The 25,196-nt window shown below is 40.4% G+C and overlaps 1 long non-coding RNA gene across 1 annotated transcript; it reads right to left on the reverse strand.

The window, feature by feature from the left end:
• Positions 1-418: 418 nt before the first annotated feature.
• On the reverse strand, positions 419-24,614 carry LOC108635176. Its single transcript, XR_001917761.1, has 4 exons — positions 24,539-24,614; positions 23,080-23,272; positions 12,756-12,911; positions 419-503 (listed from the first exon to the last, which is right to left on the reverse strand). It is a non-coding gene; the product is annotated as an uncharacterized LOC108635176 (long non-coding RNA).
• Positions 24,615-25,196: the final 582 nt, after the last annotated feature.

The raw sequence follows: 25,196 nt of genomic DNA on the forward strand, positions 1-25,196 counted from the left end.
GGAATGATCTTGTTTATCTTTCAGTTAATAATGAAAAACTAGTGTCTTCACTTAGATATCCCCTGAAAGGCCAGAGGAATAAAATGAACATTGGAGGGTAATTAGGGTAATTATTACCAGGCCACTCATGAATTTGAGCCCACAGTTTTAATGTCTAGTTTAATGCTCTGTTAAGGACAAAATAATGAATCTAGTTGCTTGGGGTTCTATAGAAAAAGCTAAAATGAAAAGAAGAGGAATTATATTGTTGGTTTTCATTATCAGTACACACATTTTAGGTGTACCCATCTCACCACTCTTCTCCTAGAAAGTAAACAGTTAAAATGACAAGCTTCCCTTAATTACCTGCAATGCTATGAATGTACACACACAGATACTGATGCTAACAAGTTAATAACATTACATAAATTACCTCTTCTAAGACATTCCACAGTTCCTCCTCCAAATACTCATTATAGGGATCCAGATTTTTCCTCATTGTTCCAGTGAATAAAAACAGGTTCCTAAATATCAAAATAGTGAATGTTAGTATCTTAATCTCTTTCATTTTAAACCAATGCTTATAGAAAATGAAAATACCAAATATCAAAATTTACTGCAATTATTAATATTGAAGTTTCAAATGTATGTTTACAAAACAGTATCTCTAAACTAATTTTCCATTGTACAAAGTGTGCTACAAAAAATCTTCTGGACTATTAAACACTAAAGGAAGAAAGTGTTTAAGAAGTATTTTCATCTTAAGAAAAAAAAAAACTGAAGAAAAGAAAGGAAAATTTGATTTTTTTTTTAAAGTTGCCATTCTGGTAATAAATATCTGCTTAAACACACACACAAACTGACATTATAATCACAGAGAAAGTTTACAGCAAGATCTACATAAATTAAGTGTCAATCCTGGTGTGACTGGGAAACATCAACTGCATGATTAGTTGAGGTTTGTGCTTCAAAGCAAAACCATTCAATATTTATACTTTGGCACTGAAGAAAAACTAGGCTATTTTCTCCATTGGTCAGACTGTCTTCTAGGATCTGGAATCTCTCCCCAGGTATGAATGGAACATCCCCTCATGTTCAAAGAGAACGTCAGCTCCTGGGGCCTGAGGCACCTCTGTCCATGGAGAGATCACCTCTGATTCTGCACCAGCTGGTCCCCACGTTCTCTCACCTCTGCATCAGGATGACCTGCCTCACAGAACCTTGTTACTAACTTCAAGGCCAGAAGGACCTGAAACCCACTGTGATGTGAGCCTTAATAAAACTGTTTAAATAGCTTTTCCTATTCATCATCAGGAGAAGCCACAAGTAAATTACACTGGAAACACACCTTCCTGAGTTTCGAGAGAGAATCTTGTACATAAGCTCATGTAGACAATTTACATTTTCTTCTGGAAGGCTCTAGTAAGCCAGGTCATAAGAATATGGGCAGCAGAGAAGAGCCCAACAGGCTCCTTTCAGTGAAGGGGGCAGAGCAAGGGGAGGCACATGTGTGGGAACAAGAGGAGACCTGACTCTTCCACAAGTGCCCGGAACTGCTCGGAATCACCAGCCTCAAATCCCGCCTGGCCTTGGGGCTGGACTTTCCTCCTAACTTCATAAAAAGCCTGAGAAGAAAGATGGAGAAGACAAATATTTCTTTTCTTTAGTCATGATGAAGAATGACACTCAGAGAGCCTCCCATACCTTCTTTTCCTCTTGTCTCGGTGTTAAGTCTAGTGATCAAGAAATGAATGCAGAAGGCACAGGACAGTGTGCCACCAAAAGAGATATATCCCTAAGGAAGTCCAAATTAAAAATATACTATGTAGGGAGCTTCATTTGCACAAAGTTGATTAAGTGACCGATAAACCTACAAAGCATTGAAAATCACTGGACATACAACATTTCAAGATGATTATTGAATTGAACTGAAAAAATCCAGAGACTCAAATTTAAAGTTTCCCTTAAAACTCTTGAATTTAGGAACAAAGATTAACAACCATCTAAGCAATAGTAACAGTTCCTTGTCAGGAGATAACCATCATTGCACCCAGATTTTTATAAAAACTTTTTACTTTTGTAATTTTCAACCCTAAGTTTCCCCTATGCAGGCTATTTCTCATCTTTTAGCTGTATGTATGAAGTTTATACAAACAACCGGGAGGTGAGGGGAGGCTGGTCCCCAATATTCCTCACCCTTCTCTTTTCCAATCTTCCCTCCATTATCCAGATCCTTTCAAGTAAGCAGGTACTCCCTGAATGTAAGCTCAACTGGCGTTCTTCCTGGGGAATATACTTAATTACTTCAGATCCTTGAGCACAAAGGACGCATACACTTCAACTCCCTGTTGCGTTTAAGGAAATTATTTAGGAACCCTTTGATTTTTGCTTTTTCCTGAAAATTTTGAACACAAATTGAGGAGTACTTCTTAAGAACATAGTATTCATCTTTTAAAGTTCCCCCCAGGACTGATGAGTCTATATCCCCACCTCCCTGTCTCTGGTCCATACTCAGGTCCTTGCTGCTATCACACCTCCCCCCAGTTCTGACCTGTTCATGGCAGGACCAACAGTGATGGGGATAAGCCTGGGGGAGAGAGAGAGAGATGACCCAGAAGCTTGCTGCTGTTCCCAGGATCACAGGTAACAGGGATTCGGGGAACATGATGTGGGCCTGGCTCACTTGAGTGGGGCAACTCAAAGAAACAGCACTGGGCTCCCCCTTCTGCAGAGTCTGCTCTCAGCTTCCCAGCTTACTTAAATCAGGGTGTTGACACACAAGCATCACTGCTTGCTACTCATTTGAGGGGAAGAGAGATGTACATTTTCTGCACTTAGACAAGTTAATTTCGAGTAACCAAAACCAACAGACTTTTCTCCATCTCTGAGCCAACAAGGCACTGTAAAGACAAAGGGCTCTTGCTGGGGAGGGGTAAGATTTTGAATATCTTCTCCTGACACTTATTAGCCATAACACATAAATGAAAAAAAAAAATTTCAAAACTGATATTCTCCAAACGAAACTCAAAACAGGAGGAGTCATAACTTCTGACTTTACTAAACTTTTGTTATGTTTTGGGGAAAATATCTCATGAGAACATCATCAGTTTAACTAACATTTATTGAAAACAAAAAATAAATTTGGAGTCAGACAGTTCTAAGTTCTGATTCAACTTCTGATTAATTATTAGACTCAGGGTAAATTATTTATCTCTCCAAGACAGTTCCATTACTGGAAACTAGGGTTAGCCTTTGCAAGGTTGCTGTGACAATCTGAAACAACAATGAAGTTCCTGATGTGACGCTAACATGGACCAGGAGCCCAGCCCAACAGGGGGACAGGCAGGGACAGTGTCTGTCAAACTTCAGATGTAGTCAGTGGATTAGGAAATTAATTTTGTGCATAGTGATCATCATTTTGTCTTTTATATGAAGTAGAACAGAACTGGCATCACAGAAAATATCAGAGCACAGAGCAATAGGAATGTTGTTTTGTGACATTTTTGTTTCTCTGTGTATGTGTGTGTGTGTATGTGTGTGTGTGTGTGTGTGTGTGTGCATGCACATGAAATCATGATATGAAGCAGTTCTATCAAGGACCACAGTCAACAGCCACCTGAAGTCTTGTACAAGCAGAGTAATTCACTTCTCAGCCTCTGGAGTGGGGAATCTTTTTAAATTTACTTTGAACCCTATTAGTATATTTTGGAAATTAATACATTGCTGATCATGTCATTTGCAAATATTTTCTTCTTTTCCATAGGTTGTCTTTTTGGTTTATTTTTTTTAATGGCTTCCTTCATGCTATACTTTTAAGTTTAACCAGGTCACATTTGTTTATTTTTGCTTTTGCTTCCATTACTTCAGGGATCAGATCCAAAAAAAATAGTGCTGTGATTTATGTCAAGGAGTATTCTGCCTATGTGTTCCTCTAAGATCTTGTCTTACTAAGTATCTTGTCTTACAGGTCTTGTTCATTTATTCATTTTTACTTCATTTTTTATATGGTATTAGAGAATGTTCTAACTATTTCGTTTACATGCAGTCGTGCAGACTTCCCCACACTATTTATTGAAGAGACTGTCTGTTCTTTATTACATATTGTTACCTCTTTTGTCTTAGATTAACTGACCATAAGTGTGCGGGTTTATTTCTGGGTTTTCTATCCTGTTCCATTAATCTATGCGCCTGGTTTCTGTGACAGTAACATACTTTTTCATTATCGTAACTTTGTAATATAGTTTGAAATCAGGTACTGTGATTCCTCCAGCTAGCTGTGTTCTTCTTTCCCAAGATTGTTTGGCTATTTGCAGCCTTTTCTGTTTCCATAAAATTAAAAAAAAATTTTTGTTCTACTTTTGTGAAAAATGCCACTAGCAATTTGATAGAGATTGCATTGACTCTATAAATCGTCTTGGGTAGTATGGTTATTTTTAACAACAATGAATCTTCCAATCCAAGAATACAGTTTATCTTTTCATCTGTTTGTATCATCTTGAATTACTTTCATCAGTGTCTTACAGGTTTTTTATACAGGCCTTTTACCTCCTTCAGTTCAGTCAGTCAGTCAGTTCAGTTGCTCAGTCGTGTCCGACTCTTTGTGACCTCATGAATTGCAGCACGCCAGGCCTCCCTGTCCATCACTGTCTCCTGGAGTTCACTCAGACTCACGTCCATTGAGTCAGTGATGCCATCCAGCCATCTCATCCTCTGTCGTCCCCTTCTCCTCCTGCCCCCAATCCCTCCCAGCATCAGAGTCTTTTCCAATGAGTCAACTCTTCGCATGAGGTGGCCAAAGTACTGGAGTTTCAGCTTTAGCAACATTCTGTCCAAAGAAATCTCAGGGCTGATGTCCTTCAGAATGGACTGGTTGGATCTCCTTGCAGTCCAAGGGACTCTCAAGAGTCTTCTCCAACACCACAGTTCAAAGGCATCAATTCTTCAGCGCTCAGCTTTCTTCACAGTCCAACTCTCACATCCATACATGACCACAGGAAAAACCATAGCCTTGACTAGACGGACCTTAGTCGGCAAAGTAATGTCTCCGCTTTTGAATATGCTATCTAGGTTGGTCATAACTTTTCTTCCAAGGAGTAAGAGTCTTTTAATTTCATGGCTGCAGTCACCGTCTGCAGTGATTTTGGACCCCAAAAAAATAAAGTCTGACACTGTTTCCACTGTTTCCCCATCTATTTCCCATGAAGTGATGGGACCAGATGCCATGATCTTCATTTTCTGAATGTTGAGCTTTAAGCCAACATTTTCACTTTCCTCTTTCACTTTCATCAAGAGGCTTTTTAGTTCCTCTTCACTTTCTGCCATAAGGATGCTGTCATCTGCATATCTGAGGTTATTGATATTTCTCCCAGCAATCTTGATTCCAGCTTGTGTTTCTTGCAGTCCAGAGTTTCTCATGATGTAGTCTGCATATAAGTTAAATAAACAGGGTGACAATATACAGCCTTGACGTACTCCTTTTCCTATTTGGAACCAGTCTGTTGTTCCATGTCCAGTTCTAACTGTTGCTTCCTGACCTGCATACAGATTTCTCAAGAGGCAGGTTAGGTGGTCTGGTATTCCCATCTCTTTCAGAATTTTCCAGTTTATTGTGATCCACACAGTCAAAGGCTTTGGCATAGTCAGTAAAGCAGAAATAGATGTTTTCCTGGAACTCTCTTGCTTTTTCCATGCTTAGGTAGTTTTATTCTGAGTTGCTGGTTTGTTTTTTTTTTTTTCCCTCTGATGTGATGTCAATGGAATTGTTTCATTAATTTCTCTTTCTGATACTTTGTTTCTAGTCTATATCAATACAGTCAATATCTGTATAAACAATGGCTTATACAGCTCAATATCAAAGAAACAAACAACCTAATCAAAAAATACAAAGAAGACTTAAATAGACATTTCTCCAAAGACATACAGATGGTCAACAGACCCATGAAAAGATACTCAGCATCACTAATTATTCAGTTCAGTCGCTCATTCATGTCCATCTCTTTGTGACTCCATAAACTGCAGCACGCCAGGCTTCCATATCCATCACCAAACTCACAGAGCTTGCTCAAACTCATGTCCATCGAGTTGGTGATGCCATCCAACTGTCTCATCCTCTGACGTCTCCTTCTCCTCCTGCCTTCAATTTTTCCCAACATCAGGGTCTTTTCTAAGGAGTCAGTTCTTCGCATCAGGAGGCCAAAGTATTGGAACTTCAGCTTCAGCATCAGTCCTTTCAATGAATGTTTAGGACTGATTTCCTTTAGGATTGATTGGTTTGATCTCCTTGCAGTCCAAGGGACTCTTAAGAGTATTCTTGAACATCACAGTTCAAAAGCATTAATTCTTCTGTGCTGAGTTTTCTTTATAGTCACTAATTATTAGAGAAATGCAGATCAAAACTACAATGAAGTATCACCCCACACTGGTGAGAATGACCATCATTTAACATCTATAAATAATAAATCCTGGAGAGGGTGTGGAGGAAAGGGGATCTTCCCACGCTGTTGGTGGGAATGTAAATTGGTGCAGCTGTTATGGAAAACCATATGGAGGTTCCTTAAGGAACTGAAAAAGAGCTACTGTGTGATCCAGCAATTCCCCTTCTCAGCAAATATCTGGAAAACATAAAAACTCTAATTCAAAAATATACATGCACCCCAGTTTTCACAACTTTTCTATTTATAATAGCCAAGGTATGTCCATGGACAGATGAATGGATAAAGATATGATGTATCCACACACACACACAGAGGAATATTATTCAGCCATAAAAAGAATGAAATAATGCCATTTGCAGCAACATGGATGAACCTACAGATTATGAGACCAAGTGAAATAAGTCAGCAGAGAAAGACAAATATCATATACGATCACTTATATGTGGACTCTTAAAAATTGATAGAAATGAACTTATTTACAGCACAGAAACAGATTCACAAACATAGAAAACAAACTAATGGTTACCAAAGAGGAGAGTAGAGGAGTAGGATAAGTTAAAAATCTGTGCTTAAGAAATACACACTACTACTTTGCTATACAATTGAAACACTGTGAAAAATAATCAGACACACACAAAATCTGACTCCTGGCTCTGCCCCTTGATAAGTGAGACAAGCCCCCAGGGCCTCAGTTTTTAAATCAACTGTTAGTTAAGGATAACTACAGAATTGTGAGGATTAAGCAGGAAATGGTAGGATAAGGGGTTAAAACATGTTAATGATTCCACAAATGTTAGGAATTCTTATCAGTACTTGTCAGGGACTGTAATAAGCACAGAGGAGCAGAAATGGGAGCTACATTTTTGTATCCTCAAGCAGATCCTCAAGGAGAGGAAGAAAATAGGCAAGACTATGGGGAGGGCTGAGAAAAAAGGCCATTGGTCTTGGTGGAAGACTGGTAAGTAACAATGTGTACAAGGTGGTGGTCAGGAAAGAGGCTGCTGGGAGGGGAACATGAAATCAAAGTACAAGAAAGTGTCATTCTCTCTTTTTGCTTTTGGTGGAACTGTTAGATACATGTCTCTGTTACACCTTCCCACAAATTCCTATTGTGTGTTTTGTTTTGTTTTTTGCTTCTTTGCTCTACTATTTATATTTATACAAACAATTTAGTTTATATTGTAAACAATAAATATAATCACCAAGCACCATGAACACATATGAGAAATTAAAGAGTAACGTCATTCCAGAAAGTATTACTCTTTTTACTTAAGCAGAAATAATATTCAAGGCCAGTAACCCAATCATTAAGAATAATAACAGATCCTGATGACTGAGCATTCCCAAGAACCAGACATGGACACAAACCTTATCTCGCCCAGTTGTGTGTGCTAAGTCGCTTCAGTCATGTCAGACTCTTTGTGACACCATGGATTGTAGCCCACCAGGCTCATCTGTCCAAGGGATTTTCCAGTCAAGAATACTAAAGTGGGTTGCTGTGCCCTCCTCCAGCAGACCTTCCTGACCCAGGGATTTAACCTGCATCTCTTATGTCTCCTGCATTGGCAGGCATGTCCTGTACCACTAGCACCACTTGGGAAGCCCAGATACATCTTCACAACACATCTGTGTGGCAATGATTCCCAGACCTGGTTTAAAGATGAGGACCCTGAAGTCTGGAAGCTGAGTAATGTCATCAAGGCCCCACAGTCCTATGAGGCAGAGCAGGAACAAATCTGCGGGTCACGTTGACACTCGATCTACACAAACATTCTCTCCCTAGCTGCCTCTGGAATGATTTCCTGGGAACTTTGCACATTGCAAGTTCTCTACAGATACTCCTTCTTTTATCAACCAGTATTGTAGCTTAGAGACAAAGGCATATAGAGAGGAACCTACATGTATACTAAGCTTGGCACTATTTTGTAAGGATGTTCTCTGGAGTGTGTATGTTGAACATGCTCAAAGGAAGGGCGGAAATCAACAGAACAGAACAGAACCAGACCATGTTGATGCAAAGGTATGTTTAGTCTTTGCTCAGATGTGCTTCCAAACATTATTGGCAGAGGCAAGGATCTTCCAATGTTATTTCTTTACTTATGGAGTTATTTTATGTACACAAGCATACATTTTTTTCTAATTAAGAACCTTTAAAAATAAGGCAGTATATGTTTCAAAAGCTTTGCATCAAAGGAAATGAGAGGACTCTACAGACATGCCCTTTATTTCTACTAACCAATCTCACTTGGACATTTCAGAGATGAGTACCATCAAAATGTAAAACTTGGGAATCTAAACTCATTTATTTTCTACTGTAACCACAAGTCACGAATTAAATAGCCAGAAGGAATCTTTAAATATGGAGACTAAAAGTGTTAAAAAGTTCTTCCCATTTTTTCTGAAAGGGATACCTTTAAAATTTTTTAAAATAGTGGTAAAATACACATGAAATTTACTAGCTTGACCAGCTGTAAGTGCATAGTTCAGAGATATTGAGTACATTTACACTGTTGCACAGCGATCATCACCATCCTGCCACAGAACTCCTTTCGTCTTTCAGAACTGAAAATCTGTAGACATTAAACAACTCCCCACTCCCAGCGAGCAGCTCCTGGAACCCACCGTTCTTCCTGTCCCCATGAATTCAGTACTCTAGGTACCTCATATTAGTAGAATCATACAGTATTTGTGCTTTGTGATTGGCTTATTTCACTTAGCTTAATTTCCTCAAGGTTCATCTGTGTTGTAGCACAAGTCAGAATTTCCTTCCTTTTTGAGACTGAATAATACTCCACTGTATACATATATCCACTACATTTTGCTTATCAATTCATCAGTCAATGGACCTTTAAGTGCCTCCACATTTTTGCTACTGAGAATAATGCTGCTATGAACATACAAGTATAGGTATCACTTCAAGATCTTTCTTTCAATTCTTTTGGGTTTACACTCTAAAGTAGAATTGCTAGATCATATAATAATTCTATCTAAATTTTTTGAGAATTGGCCAACTTGTTTTCCACAGTTGCTGCACTATCTTACATTCCTACCAGCAATGAACAAGGATTCTAATTTCCCTACATCCTTGCCAATACTGCCAACCCATTCTTTATTTCACTCTTTCATTTTTCTTTTTTGATAGCAGATGTCTTAAGGGGTATGAGGTAGCATTTCACTGGAGTCTGAAAAGCTATATCTTGGTTTCCAAAGTACTTAGACATATGCATTACCATATGTAAAATTAGATAGCTAGTGGAAATTTGCTGTATGATGCAAGAAACTCAAATTTGGTGCTCTGTGATAACCTAGAGGGGTGGGATGAGGTGGGAAGGAGGTTCAAGAGGGAAGGGACATATGTATACCTATGGCTGATCCATGTTAATATATGGCAGAAGCCAAAATGATACTGTAAAGCAATTATCCTTCAATTAAAAATAAATTAATTAGAAAAAAAAAGAGTACTTAGAGTAATTCCAGGCATTTTAGAGGCCACAGGTAGGTAGCCACAGCTGTACTCAGTCATAAGGCCCAAGCCCACATTCTCCTTCCCTTTGGATGCCATGCTGAAATGCTTCCTAATAAACAGGCGTTTCAGGGCACGTTACACCCAGATTCCAGGAAGCACATTCCCCTGGCTCTTTGTGTCTCATCTCTTCTCTGTTCCCCATCTCAAGAGGGTGTTTTTCTGAGCTCTGTTTGATAAGCAGATGATTATGGAGTACAAAAATAAAACCTCAAAAGAAAAAAAGGAAAACAGCAAGTCTCTCAAAACAGAGGGCAGGATGGAAGATCAAGACATCTGGCCTACATTGCCCTTGGCTATATACCTGGACACAATCAAGGACAGAAATGGTGAAGGCCTAACTGAAGCAAAAGATATCAGAAGAAATGAAAAGAATACACAGAAGAACTGTACAGAAAGGATCTTAATGACACAAATAACCACCATGCTGTGGTCACTCTCCCAGAGCCAGACATTCTGGAGTAGGAAGTCAAGTGGGCCTTAGAAGGCATCACTACCAACAAAGTTGGGCTTCCCAGGTGGCACTAGTGGTAAAGCATCCACCTTCCAATGCAGGAGACATAAGAGACGTGGGTTTGATCCCTGGGTTGGGAAGATCTTCTGGAGGAGGGCATGGCAACCCACTCCAGAATTCTTGCCTGAAGAATGCTATGGACCGTAGCCCCTCAAACTACTGGACAATTGCATTCATCTTCCACACTAATAAGGTTATGCTCAAAATTCTGCGTGCTGGGCTGAAGCATTACATGAACCAAGAACTTTGAGATGTCCAAGCTGGGTTTAGAAAAGGCAGAGGAACCAGAGATCAAATTGCCAACATTTGCTGGATCTTAGAGAAAGCAAAGGAATTCCAGAAAAACATCTATCTCAGTTTCATTGACTATACGAAAACCTTTGACTGTGTGGATCATAACAAATTTTGGAAAACTCTTAAAGAGATAGGAATACCAGGCCATCTTACTTGTCTCTTAAGAAACCTGTATGCGGGTCGAGAAGCAACAGTTAGAACACTGCATGGAACAACTGACTGGTTCAGGATTGAGAAAGTAGTACAACAAGGCTGTTTATTGTTACCCTGTTTATTTAATGTATATGCTGAGAACATCATGAGAAATGCTGGGCTGGATGAGTTACAAGCTGGAATCAAGACTGGCAGGAGAAACATCAACAACTTTAGATATGTGGATGATACCACTGTAATGGCAGAAAGGAAGAGGAATTAAAAAACCTCTTGATGAGGGTGAAGGAGAAGAGTGAAGAGGCCAGTTTAAAACTAAATATTAATAAAATTAAGATCACGACTTCCAGCCCCATCACTTCATGGTCTATAGAAGGGAAGAGGTGGAAGCAGTGACAGATTTCCTCCTTTTAGGCTCTAAAGTCACCGTGGATGGTGACTGCAGCCATGAAACTAGAAGATGGCTGCTTCTTGGCAAGAAAGCTATGACAAATCTGGACAGTGTGTTAAAAAGCAAAAACGTCACTTTGCTGACAAACGTCTGTATAGTCAAAGTTATGGTCTTTCCAGCGGTCATGTATGGTTGTCAGAGCTGTGCCATAAAGAAAGCAGAGCACCAAAGAATTGATGCTTTCCAACTGTGGTGTTGGAGAAGACTCTTGAGAGTTCTTTGGACTGCAAGGAGTTCAAACCAGTCAATCTTAGAGGAAATCACCCCTGAATACTCACTGGAAGGACTGATGCTGAAGCTGAACTCCAATACTTTGGCCACCTGATGCAAACAGCTGACTTATTGGCAAAGACCCTGATGCTGGGAAAGACAGAAAGCAGAAGAAGAGGGCAACAGAGGGTGAGATGGCTGGATGGCATCACCATACGAAATGGACGTGAACTTGGGCAAACTCTGGGAGATGGTGAGGTCCATGGGGTCACGAAGTCAGACACGACTGGGCAACTGAACAACAACAGTATACCTGGAGGATGGTAATTGCTCAGTAAATATTCACTAAAGTACGTTGAGTGGATAAATCACAAGGAAAGACTGGAGCTTCTACTGTGCACATAATTTAATTTCCAACACACTCTCTGAAAGTCATACTTCTTTAAGAAGCAGAAGAAAAGAAAACAGAATCAGAGCTGAGGGAGAAACAGTCAATTCAATGCTGCACCATCACAGCAGCCACACACTGGGTCTCAAGGTGAAGCACTCTATACCATGCGCTGACCTATTTTGCCATCAGAACACCTTGAAGGGTTGGTATTGTTAGCTGCCTTATAAGACAGAAAACTGAGGAGCACAGAGGTGGAATTCCAAGCCCCTTTCTCTTCCTCGCTATTCTGTACTAACTGCCTGGAGAAAATTACTTATTAACGGCTGATTTGTCAAAGTCTCCCCATAGCATCCATACACTCTGCAATTCTCAAAGCCCCACAGTTTCACAGAACACCCTCCAGAGACATAATCACCTTTGAAAGGATGTCCTCATTTCCTACAGCAAAGCTCTATCTGGAAGACACTTAAAATTTGCATTTCCCTATAGAAACCTCTCCAGGGCCAAACAAACAATTTACTGTTTTGTTCTCAGAATTATGTGGTTATCAGTGGATAAAATTGTGGAACCTGAAGAAGTCTGAGTCCAGAAATCCATCTCAGTAAAGTATTAAATCACATGCACAAAAAACTAACAAATAAACAAAGAAATAAAATATTATATGATGAAAGTGTCTGTTGAAAATACCTGCTGCTAAAAATATGCTCTATAGGGGTAAAAAGGATTAACCCTTTGTTTAATTTGAAAAATATAAAAATAAAAAATAAGTAAACTTAGGTGGCTTATGAAAAGAACATGTGAGTGCATACCTGAAGTGCAACTGACATTTTCTTCCTTAAATCATGAAGTCCAATATCGCTTATCCTGATTCCATCAATCCAAACACCACCTTCAGGTTCTGACAGTCTAAAAAGGGCAGCGATGAGGGAACTTTTTCCAGCCCCTGTTCTTCCTACAATGCCAAGCTGTAGAGAGATCCAGGAGAGAGTAAGAATTAACAAAATGCAACAAACCTGGGAGAAATGCTGGCTATTGATGATGAATTTTAAAAGTTCTATATAAGGAGTAGTCTATAAGTTTCTCAGTCATGGCACTGTTGACATTATGGGCCAGATTTCATTCTTGGTGGAAGAGGGCTTGTCCTGTGTATTGTAGGATACTTAGCAGTGGCCTTGAACTTGACCCACTAGATACCAGTACCAGTAGCACTCTCTAAATCAACTGTGGCAACCAAATATTTCAGACACTGACAACTGTCCCCTGGTTGAGAGCCCCTTAGTCCCAAGAAGAGTTAAAAATGACAATCTGCTGGCAATGAAAGGCCAGCGATCTCCTAAGTGGTCCTTAAGAAGTCAGCCTTTAAATTAGCTTTATTTCTATAGCCTGAGTAATTTGACCTGGAGAATTATGTGACTAATTTTATGGAGATATCAATAAGTAAAGTTAGAAGTATTATACATAAAAAAAGTATTCACTTTTTAAGGGCCTAATTATTTAAGAGGAATTATTCTTTGGTAGAAAAACTAAAAAAAATCCCAATATTAAATATCTTAATTATATTATATCTTGAAAGAAAATATCTTAAAATTATAAAATGCAGATCTCAGTGTCTTATAAGGCAGAGGACAGTAGACAAAATACACATAATAAAGTCAACATCAACATAACATTTGCTACTTATATGGGACCTTTAACTGGAGCAGTTCAAAAGGTATTTTATAAACAAATTAATACTTGCAATTGCACCTTGGAAAGATACATGTCAAGTGTCAGTCAACTCATTAAAACCAAAGCAGAGAGAAATTCAGTGAGCTAACGATAAGATTGAGGCTTTTCTGATGGCTCAATTGTAAAGAATGCACCTGTCAATGCAGGAGACTCAGGTTTGATCCCTGAGTTGGGCAGATCCCCCAGAAAAGGAAATAGCAACTCACTCCAGTATTCTTGCTTGGATAATTCCATGGACAGAGGAGCCTGGCAGGCTACAATCCATGAGGTCACAACGGAGTTGGACACAACTAAGCAACTAATACCTATCAGTACAGGAGACATGGGTTCAATCTCTAATCCAGGAAGATCCCACAGCTACAGAGCAACTAAGCCAGTGCAACACACCTATTGAAGCCCACACGCCCTAGACCCGGGAGCCACAACAAGAGAAGCCACCGCAGTGAGAAGCCTAGGCACAGCAACTAGAGAGCTGCTCACTGCAACTAGTGACCCCTCATTCCTTGCAACTAGAGAAAAAACCAGAGCAGCAACGAAGACCCAGCCCAGCCAAAGAGAAAGAAATACAATTATTTTGTAAAAAGTTATGTTTATACTATGTTGTAGTTTACTTAGTGCACAATAGCATTATGTATGAAAAGCAATATTCATACCTTAATTTTCAAATACTGATTGCTAAAAGAATGCTAACCACCATCTAAGCCTTTATTGGGTAATAACACTAAAAAACACTGATGACAGATCAGAAAAATAAGTTTAATAATAATAAAATGGCTTGAAATATTGTGAAAATTACCAAAAGTTGACAGAGGCATGAAGTTAGCAAATATTGTAGGGAAAATGGTGCCAATGTACTTGTTCAAAAATGAGTTGTTGTAAATGTTCAGTTTGTTAAAAAAAAGAAAAAGAAGCAGCATTATCTGTGAAGCACAATAAAAATATGTGTCTGTCTGGGTGTTCTCATACATAAATCAACACATGTTAAGACACAGGTGACAACTGTATCCATGAGAATGTGTGTATGTTCCCATGTTATGAGCTCTACTGACACTGATCCATCTGTGCAAATGGGAACATTTGTAGACTTTGGATAATGGGCTGAGATATGTAGAGGCATTGAGGGCCACTCATGACCACAGGACTGTGAGCTCCAAACTCCAGTGAGGAGAATAATAAGAAACAAAGGACTTCATGGGCAGTCCAGTGGTTAAGATTCTGAGTTTCCACTGCAGGGGACTTGGGTTCAGTCCCTGGTATGGAACTAAGATCGCACATGCTATATAGCCACACATCCCCTCCAAAAAAGGCAACTCAAAGGAAAAAAAAAACAAAAAGCAAAAAAAACCTGGCTCTGGCTATTTCTACAGTTAAATCATTAAACCTATAAATATAGTCTGAATGTCTTATCTGGGTCACCAATGGGTTTTACCAATTCCACATGGAAAGTGTCACCAGTATCAGTAAGTTTACACCAAAGACACTTGGAAAAAATCTTATTTTAGCTGCTTCACAACAGCTTCTTTCTGTTTTTCCTACCACTTGGATCAGAGTGGGAAGTGTAAGACAGGAAGACAGGAGCTGTTGTGTCTTCAGCAAGATGTCATGGGAAAATGATACCACTTTTTGAAGTTAACTGATGTCCAATAAAATTAAGCTATAAATCCCAGGTTTGTGAATGTGCAGGGAACAAGGCCAGGGTTCATCTCTGATGACCACACCAACCTGTTAGAAAGTTGCTCCTGGATCTCTCTTCACACATCAAACTCAACATGATCAACATCTGATGCCCCACATAAAACAGCCATGTCCTCTGACTTCCCCACTCTGCTTCTTTCCTAGGCTCATAGGCACAACTGCCCACCTTCCTTCCAGCTTTCCCCGAGTCCAGCATGCTGCCAAGCCCTGAAGACGCTACTCTTGCAGTGTTTCATGGCTCAATCCCTCACTTTAAGGTCCACATTCACCACCTGAGTGTCAGGCTGCATTATCGTTTAAAAACCAAAATAAAACAAAATCTTTTCTTAATCATAATCAGTGCAAATGAATTTGAAAAGTAAATAAAGATTAGATATACCCGAGAAGTCTGATAAAACCAATTTTAAGATGTTGATGTTTTGATTTTCCAGACTTGTGTTATGTGGTCTTAAAGATACAAATTTACATATTTAAACAAAATATGATTAGTATGAACATAATGTGTCTTCATTTAGAATTTCAAATTTTTATTTTATTCTACTTTGGCAACAAAGGCCCATCTAGCCAAGGCTATGGTTTTTCCAGTAGTCATGTATGGATATGAGAGTTGGACTATAAAGAAAGCTGAGTGCCAAAGAATTGATGCTTTTGTACTGTGGTGCTCAAGAAGACTTTTGAGCGTCCCTTGGACTGCAAGGAGATCCAACCAGTCCATCCTAAAGGAGATCAGTCCTGGGTGTTCACTGGAAGGACTGATGTTGAAGCTGAAACTCCAATACTTTGGCCACCTAATGTGAAGAGCTGACTCATTGAAAAAGACCCTGATGCTGGGAAAGATTGAAGGTTGGAGGAGAAAAGGATGACAGAGGATTAAATGGTTGGATGGCATCACCGACTCAATGGACATAAGTCTGAGTAGGCTCTGGGAGTTGGTGATGGACAGGGAGGCCTGATATGCTGCAGTCCATGGGGTCAAAAAGAGTTGGACATGACTGAGCAACTGAACTCAACTGAACTGTTATAATGTATCTTCATTTAGAATTTCATAAAAATATTTATTTTAAATGGCTATATGACATTACAGTATATGTGATCATTTAACAAACTCCTACTGGTAGATATTTAGACAATCTCCAATATTTTGCTATCATAAATAACTCCGTGTCAAATATCCCTGAAGCTCAGTCTCTGCAAACAATCTTAATTATTTCTTTCAGATAAATTCTCAGATGTGGAATTGCTGAGAATAAGGTACGTACATTTTAAGAGAAAGCTGCTAAGTATTGCTAACCTCCAGAAAAATGATACCATTTTCAACTTCCACCTGTTTCCCTGCACATTCATAAACCTGGGTATTATAGCTTTGTTTTAATTAACATCACTTTGATTCCGAAAAGTGGAGTCAATTTCCCTGGATGTCTTACTGGAAACACAACAGCTCCTGACTCCCTGTCCCCTGCACCTGCCCACTCGGGTCCACGTGCTCTCACTTCTCAGATTAAACCCCAAAGGTTGGCTCTGTGTCACTCCACTCCAGGACATCTCTTCTACAGAACTGTCCCCACTGACCTCTCCATCCTTCATGTCCATGAGTCAGCTTCCTTGGGGTCACTAGGTAGTTGTGAGGGTTGGATATGAAAATGTGTGTTACACACCTGGTAGTTCTTTTCCCTGAATGCTCTGCAGGTGCCTAGTTCTTCACTCACTGGCTCAGGGCATGTGCCTTTGCTCATGTTGGTCTCACCTCCCAGAATGCCTTGCACATGCATTTCCGCCTGCTGAAACCCTGACCACACATCACTAAGTCTGTCTCACATGACTGATTCTTCAGAAATGCTCTCCCTGTCCTCTATGTGTGTTTATCTCAATATTAACAGGTGTTGTATTATCTTTTCCTAAATTTCTATAAAAATTCTGATCACCTAGCTTACAAAACTAATATACCTATTTTCTTGTTTCTTCAACTGGCCTGTATATGTTGACAGCAGGATCTGTATTGGACTTGACTTTTTCTGATTTTTATTCCCTGTGGAGCCCTGAGACAAAGAAGCTTCTGCAGAAAGCTGAGATTTTTAATCAGGCCAGAGAATTTATGGAAAATTTATCATCATATTATTTAGGCATATGATAAGTTGGACAAAAAGAAACATGGTAGATGGATCCTACAGCCATAAATAAAATTTCGAATGGCCAACACTTCATTCTCATGGGACAGACAACAACTTCCACCATGTAAGTGGTTATGGTCATTTTATACAGTATAAAAACTGCAACCATCATTGCTCAAGCATTTACTCTGACCCACGTGCTGGGTGCTTTACATGTCTTATCTTGTTTAAGTCGTACAACAAGCCTACGGGTTAGGTCCTATCAATTCCAATTTTCCAAAAGAAGACTGAGGCTTAATTAGTCTGCTTGAAATTTTGGTTTAGTTCAGTTCAGTTCAGTCGCTCAGTTGTGTCTGACTCTTTGAGACCCCATGAATCACAGCACGCCAGGCCTCCCTGTCCATCACCATCTTCCGGAGTTCACTCACACTCACGTTCATCGAGTCCGTGATGCCATCCAGCCATCTCATCCTCTGTCGTCCCCTTCTCCTCCTGCCCCCAATCCCTCCCAGCATCAGAGTATTTTCCAATGAGTCAACTCTTCACATCAGATGGCCAAAGAACTGGAGCTTCAGCTTCAGCATCATTCCTTCCAAAGAAATCCCAGGGGTGATGTCCTTCAGAATGGACTGATTGGATCTCCTTGCAGTCCAAGGGACTCTCAAGAGTCTTCTCCAACACCACAGTTCAAAAGCATCAGTTCTTCGGCACTCAGCCTTCTTCACAGTCCAACTCTCACATCCATACATGACCACAGGAAAAACCATAGCCTTGACTAGACGGACCTTAGTCGGCAAAGTAATGTCTCTGCTTTTGAATATGCTATCTAGGTTGGTCATAATTTTTCTTCCAAGGAGTAAGCGTCTTTTAATTCCATGGCTGCAGTCACCATCTGCAGTGATTTTGGAGCCCCAAAAAATAAAGTCTGACACTGTTTCCCCATCTATGTCCCATGAAGTGATGGGACCAGATGCCATGATCTTAGTTTTCTGAATGTTGAGGTTTAAGCCAACTTTTTCACTTTCCTCTTTCACTTTCATCAAGAGGCTTTTTAGCTCCTCTTCACTTTCTGCCATAAGGGTGCTATCATCTGCATATCTGAGGTTACTGATATTTCTGCTGGCAATCTTGATTCCAGCTTGTGTTTCTTCCAGTCCAGTGTTTCTCATGATGTACTCTGCATATAAGTTAAATAAGCAGGGTGACAATATACAGCCTTGACGTACTCCTTTTTCTATTTGGAACCAGTCTGTTGTTCCATGTGCATTTCTAACTGTTGCTTCCTGACCTGCATACAGATTTTTCAAGAGGCAGTTTAGGTGGTCTGGTATTCCCATCTCTATAGGATGAGACTCAAACCCACACCTGTCAGCCTCTTTTCCATTCTGCTGATGAACTTCTTAAACCTGGATGGCCTGGTATCTTATCATGTTTCTGTATAGCTAGAACAGAGCAAGTGGGGAGAGGTATAGCTGCAGTTAAAGGAACAGGCCTACCATAGAGATCCTGTGGCCAGAGAGGTGAAGCGTGATGTGGACATGGGTACATATAACACGGTGAGTGGGACAAGAGGGATGACATCACTGAGCAGAGAGAGTACCTGAGGTCAGGTAGGCTGGCTGTCAGCAGGAAGAAACAGCACCCCAGGTGGGCTGGAAGAGAAACCTGCAGCCTAGTGGGGCAATGGTTCCCCAGAAGACAAACCAAACAGACCTCCTGCCCTGCTTGGGGAGCGAGACTCATTCTTTATCCCATCAGGTGGTGAAAGAGCCGCACATACACTGCTGCACTGGGCTGTCTCTGACTCCAGGTCCAGGCAGGGCTGAGCCTGTGGGAAATCCCTCTAGTCCCTGTAGGAAGCTTGTGTGGGGAAGGTAGGAGCAGGATGAAAACTGCCCATGATGAAGATGAGACTCCACCAAGAGGATGCAAAGAAATGCAGTGGAATCTCACAGAGTTGAATTATAAAGCATAAGCGCAATTTGTGGAATTTGAAGGTAAGTAAATCTATAGGGGAAGTGGCACAGAACTTTCTAGAGCCTCATGCTCAGTCATAATAGGGACTTGGGTAACTTCTAAGCTCAACTTCAACCTGTCAAAGGATGTTTAATAGAAATCACAGGTTATCACTCATAAGAAATGACTATGGGAGAGAAAGGAATTTACCAGAAGGTCTTGTTCAAATGAGTAAGAGGTCTGGATGAGCCTGAGACTCTGCATTTATAGAAAGCTCCAAGAGAGGTAGGTGCTGCTGGCCCTGACACCACAGTCTGAGTCACAAGAAGTTAGAAAGCCGTTGATGGACGTGAGTCTGAGTGAACTCCGGGAGATGGTGATGGACAGGGAGGCCTGGCATGCTGCGATTCATGGGGTCGCAAAGAGTCGGATATGACTGAACGACTGAAGTGAACTGAACTGAAGGGAAGTGGGACAATCTGGAGTGAGGAGAGGGGTTGCTGAGGAGATACGATGTAAAAAAAGGAGAAAATGTAGGAAACTAATATTTTTGCACATTACAGCAAGGTCTAGTAAGCATCTCTAAAAGTGTATTATAGAAGTAAGAGCTCTGAGCAAGAAAAAAAATAACAAACCAAAACCAATCTATCGTGAGAGCTGGATAAATGCTTTAAAATGTCCCAGAACTCTAAAATCATTAAATCAACCACAAAACCATCTAAATGAAAACTGTAACCTGTGTTCAGAATCTAACTGGGAAGATTAAGCTGCTATTTACCTCATCTGAGGTCTTTATTTTTACTTTCTATTTCTTCCATGAATTAGAATTCTATGTAGTACCTACTACATTTTCCTATTGACTCTAACTTTCAGGAATCAGGACAGCAGAGGAAACAATGGAAAGAGAATAAAGCCCCATTTTGCCTGGGCAGGCTCACTCCCACATCCCCCACAGCAGCCTCTTTCAGTCAAACCCAGCACCATAGGGGTGACCCAGAGTGATGGGGTGAGACAGGTTAGCAGGGAAGGAAACCTGGGATGTTCACAGGTGGAGTAGAATCACTTCCTGAACACACTACATGGGTATTATCTCCAAACACAGAAATGAAGCTAGCGTTGTCAAGGCAGAAGGGGATGACAGAGAATGAGATGGTTGGATGCCATCATCAACTTCAAGGATATGAGTTTGAGCAAGCTCCAGGAGTTGGTAATGGACAGGGAGGCCTGGTGCTGCAGTCCATGGGGTCACAAAGAGTTGGACACAACTGAGCGACTGAACTGATCTGTGATACAGGGAATAGACCAAGTCAGAGATCAAAAGTCAAGCTACCACAGTCATTAATTCAGTTTCTAAATTCAATTTTGCCCTCAAATATTTTGGAATCTCAATAGTCCTATGATTTGCAGTTTTTAAGAAGGAAGAATAGAATCTATTATGTTCGTAAGTTGTGCTGCAGAGTTTCTTAAATAATTCCTATTTTATGGCTTTGGGGAAAATTAAGACAAGTGCAAGTTAACAGAATCGCATTTACAACAGGAAATCTGACAGACACACTGTCTGAGAGTAAGCTAACATCACCTACAGTGCTCTCAGGGACAGGATTGTATCAAGAGCTGTGGTTAATGTTTTCCCAACAAAACAGTCCTCAGCCTCTTCCTGAACTGCGATGGAACTGGAAATAATTATGAGTCATCTTTAGCGCTGCAACTAACTGAAGCTGCTCCCTGGGTATCATTTGGCAATAAGTTGAATATGTATTTCATGTTACAAGGATATCATTCATTAAACTACAGCTAGAGTCCACTAGCGGGTTGTGGTGGAAAGAGTTAAAGAGCGGTTCTTTTAGTTGTTCATGCAGTTGTCTTGTGTGTATGTTCTGGCTACTGGCTGCTCACACCTGTGTGTTACTCGCCCTTGCAGACAGCAGTCCCTCAGCACCCTCTCTAAGCCCTGCAGAATGCCACTTTCTAGGGAACAAACATGAAAATAAGATGCTCCTTGATTTTAAAAAGCCTCAAGGTACCGTGAGATAGAGACCTCAAATTACAAAACATGCCACAGATGCTATCTTACATTTTAATTACAATAAAGTTTGCATAACATAAAATTTAACTACTTAACCATTTCTAAGTGGATGGTTTAATGTTCAGTACATTCACATGGTGTATAACCAAGCTCGATAATTTTTTTTTTTTGCATCATAAAACTGAAATTCTATAACCATTAAACAAACAACTACCCATTGCCACTCCACAAGTCCTCCCCAAGAAACCACCATCCTACTTCCTGTCTTCCTGAATTTGGCCACTCTGTGTCAAATTCATAGAATTTCACCACCTCACATAAGCAGAATCAGAGTATTTGTTCCTTTCATGTCTGACATTTAGGAAGATGTTGTCAAGGTTTAGCCATTGGTCATAAATTTCCTCCTTTTAAACATTGGATATTCCATTGTAAGAATTAGTTCCTTCAAACTTTTGGCTGCTATGAACACAGTTGTACTGTGAATGCTACCTTAAAAGAATATATAAGACCCTAAGAAAGAATTGAGGGTCTCAAAGATGCATTAGAATCACCTCAGAAAATGAGGAGACTTTCACCATCCAGATGACAGAGGGGGAGGTCTCTGAGGCAGGGGGGCAGACTGCACACTGGAAGCTGGGAGGATGTGGTGCTGTGGGAGAACCTACACACAACCCAAGCGTAGTGGTGTGTGTTAGTCAGGAGACATTCTGGCAGCAGAGGGAGGTGAGGAAGAGCTTCCTATCAACTTGTCTGCTCTGGTTTATTCTCTTCTTCAGGAGTCTGCCCTGGTCCAGGCCAAGGACCTCAAGTTGAGTATAAAGGAACATCACAGCAGCCATGGACACTGGCTGGTTCAGGTCACAAGTCTCTCTGCCATCTCCCATGTGGATCTTCCCTGCTCTGTTCAATTTGCTTTTGGCTTTGAGCAAATCTCTAGGTTCTGCCTCCATCACAGGCCCTGGTTCCTCACCCTTGACTGAGTCATAATTCTGGTCTCCACTCTGGTAACAAGGAGCTCATCAGATGGCCCCTGCTGGAGTGGACTTGGGGCTGTGCTCTGGATCCCGCAGCAGCTCTCCCAGCCAGTAAGGATCAGATCTGTGCTAAAGAAAGATGCAGTCTGTGGGGGGAGGGCAGGGGGATGGCAGCTCAGCGTGGATGTATAGGAGGACAAGTCTACAGAAAAGACCAAGAGACAGGAGCAGGTTGCAAACAGGGTGCCGTGGGAGGAAGAGAAGGTTTCAGAAATACAAAGAAGAAAAGATGGAAAGGAGATAGTGGAGAATTAGGGACAGGGAGCTAGGACTGACTTCTCAGACTTTGTATGAATAATCAGGTGTCACATATAGTGTCCTGGGTCAGGTTAAAATTGAGCCCAGGAGCCCAGGGCCCACCAACTGCCATGAGGGAGCTCACAATACAGGGGATAAAAAATGCTTGCATCCCCATTCCATGGTCAGTTTCCCAAGAAAGATTCCCCTACATATCACTGATTAAATCTGCATCCATGAGGTACAAAGAGCTCTCTCCCCACCCACAACACACTGACAAGGAAACCAAGAGCAGATGTGGTGCTAAAACTTTAGCTGGATTTTAAAGAGGCAAATGGCTTAAACTAACCTTTTCTCTTGGGGCAGTGGGTACTCTCAGGTTCTTCAATACCAGAGGCCTATCCAAGCTGTACCTGAAGTTAATATGATAAAAGTCAATCTCTCCTCCATGGGGCCAGGATGCGCGGTGGACGATACCCAGGTTCCCAGGGTGCTTCTTTCTCAAGGTCTGTATACTCAATCCCCCTTTCTACTGAAATCATCTGAAACACATATGACATCACATGAGTTAGTATCAGAGAGTATTGTTTATGGATGTTCAGAGACTGGTAAATGAGACATTTTGCTTTTTTTATCTTTATATCTGATTTTATATGGTTCAGAATATCCCAGGTCTTAGCATCCACAAAGGACAGAAACGAGAGGTCTGATGAGGCCTTGGGTGAACTGCAAATTTGTTTGTCATCTTCAATACTTTTCCTTACAGCCACTTCCTCCTAATTTATATTAACACTGAAAGAATTAGAGAAATGAATGCTAAGATTTTATTGATCCACTTTTCACACCTGAATGAAAAACAAGAGCATTTTGTCAAAGAAAAGAATATTTATGGACACCAGTCAGTAATGTGTGGCTACAGAAGAGTCATGTATTACAGATAACAGAACTGGATGGTCATCAAACCTCCATTTAATTATTAGTCCTTTTCTATTCTATTAGAAGCGAGAAGTGGAAAGATTTCATTTTTATTGTTTTTCTCCCTTTAGGAGAAGCTGCAAATATTCAAAAGTGCATAATTTACATATTGACCAAGGCCTCCTAAACAACCATGACCCACATCTTTGAGAGCAGTTTCTGAGAGGGAGCTTGCTGCTGCTAAGTCACTTCAGTTGTGTCCAACCCTGTGCGACCCCAGACAGCAGCCCACCAGGCACCCCCATCCCTGGGATTCTCCAGGCAAGAACACTGGAGTGGGTGATAGGGAGCTTATCCTACCAGAAAGAAGGGCCACCAGAAATTTCAGGTGTTCAACACACACAAGAATAAATGATAAAATGGGGGAGGGCAGGAGATAGGAACATATTAATTAAAGAAACCTCAAAAAAATGAATTTTTTTATTTTACAAAATATGAGGAATCACCTATTAAGAAACAAAGATAACCAAGCTGCTAAGAAATTAGCTTCTCTCCAGGATTTCAGAACCTCTCTCCTACAGAGACATTTATTGTATTTGAGGACAGCTTGTGACGAATATAAAACCTTCTGACATGGCACACATAAGACTGAGAAAAGATGTATGTATTTTATTCATGTCAATGTATGGTAAAACCAATACAGTATTGTAAAGTAAAATAAAGTAAAAATAAAAATTAAAAAAAAACTTCAAGCAGCAGAATGAAGAATGTTAAAAAAACTTTGTTAACTATGATGTGAAATATTAGTTTTACTATTTTACATAAGAATTGCTCTTATGCCATTTAACAGCAAGGAGACTTGAAAATGCTAAGAATGGAAAGATAGTCATCACCATATTCTCCACTTCGGCGCTTTGCCTGACGCACCACTGGAACATCCTCGTGAGTGTGAGTGTGAGAGACAGCACCAGGCCAACCTGCCGAGAGTCCAAAGCTAAGTGAGGAAGAAGAGGAATAAAGTCAGTCTCCTTCTCAAACCCTCATTGCAGCTCTTCTGTCACTTTATGAGAAGACTCCTTTATTTTTATGAGTTTTAAAGTAGAGTTGTACAAAGTTGTGTTAGTTTCAGGTGTACAGTAATGTGAATTAGCACATATATATATATCATCCACTCTTTTAAAGTTATTTTTCCCATATATGTCATTACAGAGTATCAACTAGAGTTCCCTTTGCAATACAGAAGGTCATTTTTAGTTTTCTATTTTTATATATAGTACTGAAAAGACTCCTTTATAACATTTAAATCATTTGCATGTAATGATAGTTATTACTCATAATATTACTTCTGTTGATTGAGATAATAATACAGTTTAAAAAAAAAAAAAAACACCATGAGGGACTTTCTGGTGGTCCAATAACTAAGAATCCAAGCTTCCCATCAGGGGCTGAGGTTCAATCCCTGGTCAGGGAACTAGATTCCGCATTCCACAACTGATAGAGGCACCTGCTGCAACCAAAGTCCTGCCTGTCACAACTGAGACTGAAGATCTG

This window comes from Capra hircus, unplaced genomic scaffold, assembly GCF_001704415.2.
Source record: "Capra hircus breed San Clemente unplaced genomic scaffold, ASM170441v1, whole genome shotgun sequence".
Taxonomy (NCBI): Eukaryota; Metazoa; Chordata; class Mammalia; order Artiodactyla; family Bovidae; genus Capra; species Capra hircus.